Consider the following 5,569-nt stretch of genomic DNA (forward strand, 5'->3'; position numbering starts at 1 on the left):
CTTCAGTGTCACTCCTCAGCAATAATACATTATTTCCATTTCTCCATATACATTATGGCGACATACTCCTTGAACTTGTCATTCAGAAAATTAGGCAAATGATTCTTTTCAGGAAGATGGATGTTATTCAACTGTGTGTGGATATCTGAGTCAATAAATTTTGGTAATTTATTAATTTGATTTATATGCAGTAAATCACCGGTTTTGGTTACTGTTCTATGGATTTTGTCAAATATGCTGAGTTGTGTAACCACTACCACTAAAGTCAAGGTACAGAAGAGTTCTGCTGCTTCCTTCCTTCTCCCTCCAAAATCTATTGTTTGTCACCTTTGTCGTCAAACTTTTATCCCCTAGCAACCATTGATCTGTTCTACATTCTTATTTTGCCTTTTTCTAGAATAACAGAAATGGTATCACACAGTATAGTTGTATTACTTAGCATAATGAATTTGAGATTGATTTGTTGTAGGTATCATTCCTTTTTATTGTTGAGTAGTGTTCCATTGTATGGATGTACTACACTCTGTTCATCCATTCTTCTGGTTAGGGACATTTGAGTTGTTTTTGATTGTGAGTAGTTAAGAATCAAGTTGCTGTAACCATTTTCATACAGGCTTTTATGTGAACACAGGTTTTCATTTTCCTTGGACAGAAGTTCAGGAGTGGGATTACTCAGTTATGTAGTCAGTATATGTTTACAAGAATAGTACCGAACTATTTTCCAACATGGCTGCCCTGTTTTGCATTTTCACAATGCAGTTTTCCCACAACTTTTGTAATGAGAGTTTCAGTTCCTCCACATTCTCACCAATATTTGGTATGGTCAGTCTTTTTAATGTTAGCCATTCTAATAGATGTAGTTTTAATTTGCATTTCCATAATGACTAATCATGTCAAGCATCTTTTTATATGCTTTCATGCTATCCGTATATTTTCTTTGTTGAAGTATCTGTTCAAATTTTTTGCCTATTTCTTTGTTGGGATTTTAGTTTTCTTATCGTTAAGTTTGGAGAATTCTTCTTTATTTGTTCTTAATAGCATTCCTTTATCAGAAATACAATTTTCAAATATATTTTTCTCATTCTGAGGTTTGCTTTCAATTCCCTTAACTCCCTTTTGCAAAGCAATTTAACTTTTGATTAAATCAGTTCATTATTATTTTTTTTTCTATTTGTAACATGATCTTGTCATATCCAAAAACTATTTACTTAACCTGAGGTGTATTAGTTTCCCAGGGCTACCACAACAAAATATAACAGAATGAGTGGTTTAAAGAACATAAATTTATTTTCTCACAGCTCTGGAGGCTACAAATCTTAAGATCTATGTGTCAGCTAGTATAGTTTCTTCTGAGAAGCCTCTCTCCTTGGCTTATGGATGACACCTTATCACTGTGTCCTTACATGATTCTTTCTTTGTGCATCATTTATGCATTTTAATCTCCTCTTCTTACTCTTCCTATGAAGACTTAAATCATATTAAAGTCTACTAACATGACCTTATTTTACCTTAATTTATCTTTTTTTGTATATTTTTTATTGGAGTTTGATTTGCCAACATATAGCAAAATATGCAGTGCTCATCTCCTCAGTGCCATCACCCAGTCACCCGAACCCCCTGCCCACCTCCCTTTCCACAACTGCTTGTTCATTTACCAGAGTTATGAGTCTTTTGTGTTCTGTCACCCTCACTGATATTTCCCACTCATTTTCTCTCCTTTTCCCTTTATCCCCTTAAACTATTTTTTATATTTCCCAAAAGAATAATACCATATAATGTTTGTCTTTCTCCGACTGATATACTTCACTCAGCATAATACCCTCCAGTTCCATCCACATTGAAGCAAATGGTGGGTATTTGTTGTTTCTAATGGCAGAGTAATATTCCATTGTATACATAAACCACATCTACTTTATCCATTTATCTTTCGATGGACACTGAGGCTCCTTACACAGTTTGGCTATTGTGGACATTGCTGCTATAAACATTGGGGTGCAGGTGTCCTGCCATTTCACTGCATCTGTATCTTTGGGGTAAATCCCCAGCAGGGCAATTGCTGTGTTGAAAGGCAGTTGTATTTTTGGCTCTTTGAGGAACCTCCACAGTTTTCCAGAGTGGCTGTACCAGTTCACATTCCCACCAACAGTGCAAGAGGGTTCCCCTTCCTCCAAATCCTCTCAAACATTTGTGGTTTCCTGTCTTGTGAATTTTCATCATTCTCAGTGGTGTGAGGTGGTATCTCATTATGGTTTTGATTTGTATTTCCCTGATGGCAAGTGATGTGGAGCATTTTCTCATGTGTTTGTTGGCCATGTCTATGTCTTCCTCTGTGAAATTTCTGTTCATGACTTTTGCCCATTTCATGATTGGATTGTGTGTTTCTTTGTTGTTGAGCTTCATACATTCTTTGTAGACCTTGGATACTAGCCCTTTATCTGATATGTCATTTGCAAATATCTTGTCCCATTCTGTAGGTTGTGTTTTAGTTTTGTGGACTGTTTCTTTTGCTGTGCAGAAGCTTTTGATCTTGATGAAGTCCCAATAATTCATTTTTGCTTTTGTTTCCCTTGCCTTCATAGGTGTATCTTGCAAGAAGTTGCTGTGGCCAAGTTCAAAAAAGGTGTTGCCTGTGTTCTACTCGAGGATTTTGATGGATTCTTGTCTCACATTTAGATCTTTCATCCATTTTGAGTTTACCTTTGGCTATGGTGTAAGATAATGGTCCAGTTTCATTCTCCTGCACATGGCTATCCAGTTTTCCCAGCATCATTTATTGAAGAGACTGTCCTTTTTCCAGTGGATAGTCTTTCCTGCTTTGTCGAATATTAGTTGACCATAAAGTTGAGGGTCCACTTCTGGATTCTCTATTCTGTTCCATTGATCTATGTGTCTGTTTTTGTGCCAGTACCACACTGTATTGATGATCACAGCTTTGTAGTCCAACTTGAAATCTGGCATTGTGATGTCCCCAGCTATGGTTTTCTTTTTCAATATTCCCCTGGCTATTCGAGGTCTTTTCTGATTCCACACAAATCTTAAGATGATTTGTTCCAACTCTCTGAAGAAAGTCCATGGCATTTTGATAGGAATTACATTGAACGTGCACATTCCCCTGGGTAGCATAGACATTCACAATATTAATTCCTCTAATTGATGAGCATGGAATATTTTTTTCATCTCTTTGTGTCTTCCTCAATTTCTTTCAGGAGTTTTCTGTAGTTTTTAGGGTATAGATCCTTTACCTCTTTGGTTAGGTTTATTCCTAGGTATCTAATGCTTTTGGGTGCAATTGTAAATGGGATTGTCTCATTAATTTCTCTTTTTTCCATCTCATTGTTAGTGTAGAGAAATGCCAGTGATTTCTGGGCATTGACTTTGCATCCTGCCACACTGCAGAATTGCTATATGAGTTCTAGAAATCTTGAGGTGGAGTCTTTTGGGTTTTCTATGTACAGTATCATTTAATCTGTAAAGAGGGAGAGTTTGACTTCTTCTTTGCCAATTTGAATGCCTTTTATTTCTTTTTGTTGTCTGATTGCTGAGGCTAGGACTCCTAGTACATGTTGAATAACAGTGGTGAGAGTGGACATCCCTGTTGTGTTTCCTTAATTTACCTTAATTACTTCTTTAAAGGCCCTATCTCTAAATACATTCATATTCTGAGGACCTGGGGTTTAAGACTTCAATATTTGACTTTGTAGTAGGGGTAATTTATCCCATAACACAAGGTTACAAAGTTTTTCTTCTCCATGTAAGTTATTTTAGTAGAATTATACTGGGTGGGATCAGAGAATGCTTTCCTCAATGTTGTACTGCCAGTGCTTATTTAACATGTTAAATTCCTTATCATAAACTTGTTGAATTAATGAGTGAATGAATGTGAATCACATTCACTATTCTTTTTTAAAAAATATTTTATTTATTTATTCATGACAGACACACAGAGAGAGGTATAGACATAGGCAGAGGGAGAAGCAGAGGGAGAAACAGAGGAGAAGCAGGCTTCCTGCAAGGATCCTGATGCAGGACTTTATCCCAGACCCTGGGATTATGCCCTGTGCTGAAGGCAGACACTCAACCACTGAGCCACCCAGGCATCCCCACATTCAGTATTTCATTCATGCTACCTCAATCTCAGAGAATGCTTGTGTCTGTCTTGCTGAAGGAATTATGTGCCATGTATCACACCCAGATAATTTTCCCCAAATCTGTCAAGAATCACTCAAAATTGCCCCCAAAGGCAATACCTACTAAAGACAAGCATGAGATTATACTATGGCTCATCAATTTCACTCTTGATTATATACCTGAGAGATTGGTATGTATGTTCACTAAGAGAAATGTTTAAGAATGTTCATAACAACACCATTCATAAAAGACAAAACTGGTGCATGTAAAATACCCATCAACAGTAACATTAATAAATTCTGATCCTCCCCGGCTGCTTGAAGCTCAGCCTCCATCATGAATGACACAGTACCTATCCGGACCAGGAAGTTCATGACCAACCGACTGCTTCAGCGGAAACAGATAGTCATTGATGTTCTTCACCCCGGGAAAGCAACAGTACCTAAGACAGAAATTCAGGGAAAACTAGCCAAAATGTACAAGACCACACCAGATGTCATATTTGTATTTGGATTCAGAACCCATTTTGGTGGTGGCAAGACAACTAGCTTTGGCATGATTTATGATTCCTTGGATTATGCAAAGAAAAATGAACCCAAACATAGACTTGCAAGACATGGCCTGTATGAAAAGAAAAAGACTTCAAAAAACTGCAAAGAATGCAAAAACAGAATGAAGAAAGTCCGGTGGACTGCAAAAGCCAGCGTTGGTGCTGGCAAAAAGAAGTGAGCTGGAGATTGGACAACAGAAGGAGTAAAGATTCTGCAGTGGCTTTATCTGTGGTGATTGTGCAGATTTTTCATGAGAGGATTAATAAACTAAGAACATTAAAAAATAAATAAATTCTGAGAAAGTCATAAAAAGGAATACTATACAGCAATGACAATGAACATATTACTTATACATGCAACAAACGTGGCTGCATTACAATACAGAATAATGAGGAAAACATATTAGACAAAAATAATACATAGTTTTTTTTATTAAACTGCAGGATATCTTTGGAAGGTATTTACTGAGATTTATTAAAAAAACAAAACAGAATATAGACTATTTTTCTATTTCAAAACACTAGCTATTTCTTTTTTTTCCTTTTAACTTTACCATACTTGGCTTCATTATCAAAATTCTTTGGCTGTGTGGAGAAGAAAATCTGAAAAAGGAAGAGAACACAAAAGGTAAAGCTCTTTTTTGCAAAAGTCCTGAGGAAACACTAGAATGAAGGGAAACAAAATGTTTTATTTTTTGACTACCCATAATCCAGTCACAAATGGCAATTCCTGTCCTTACATAAAGTTGATTTTGCTATACCATCTGTCTTTTTTTATTATTAGTCAAGGCATTCAACTCTGTGCTTTTTCATTATTGGTCTATTTGTAATTTTCACTTAAATTTCAATAGTGAGAAGGGATAAATTCTTCATAAAAACGTGCTCAACATT

General features: G+C 36.3%; 1 pseudogene; it reads left to right on the forward strand.

The window, feature by feature from the left end:
* The first annotated feature begins 4,432 nt into the window (after positions 1-4,432).
* LOC144308798 (small ribosomal subunit protein eS24 pseudogene) lies at positions 4,433-4,971 on the forward strand (annotated as a pseudogene).
* Positions 4,972-5,569: the final 598 nt, after the last annotated feature.

This window comes from Canis aureus, chromosome X, assembly GCF_053574225.1.
Source record: "Canis aureus isolate CA01 chromosome X, VMU_Caureus_v.1.0, whole genome shotgun sequence".
Lineage (NCBI taxonomy): Eukaryota > Metazoa > Chordata > Mammalia > Carnivora > Canidae > Canis > Canis aureus.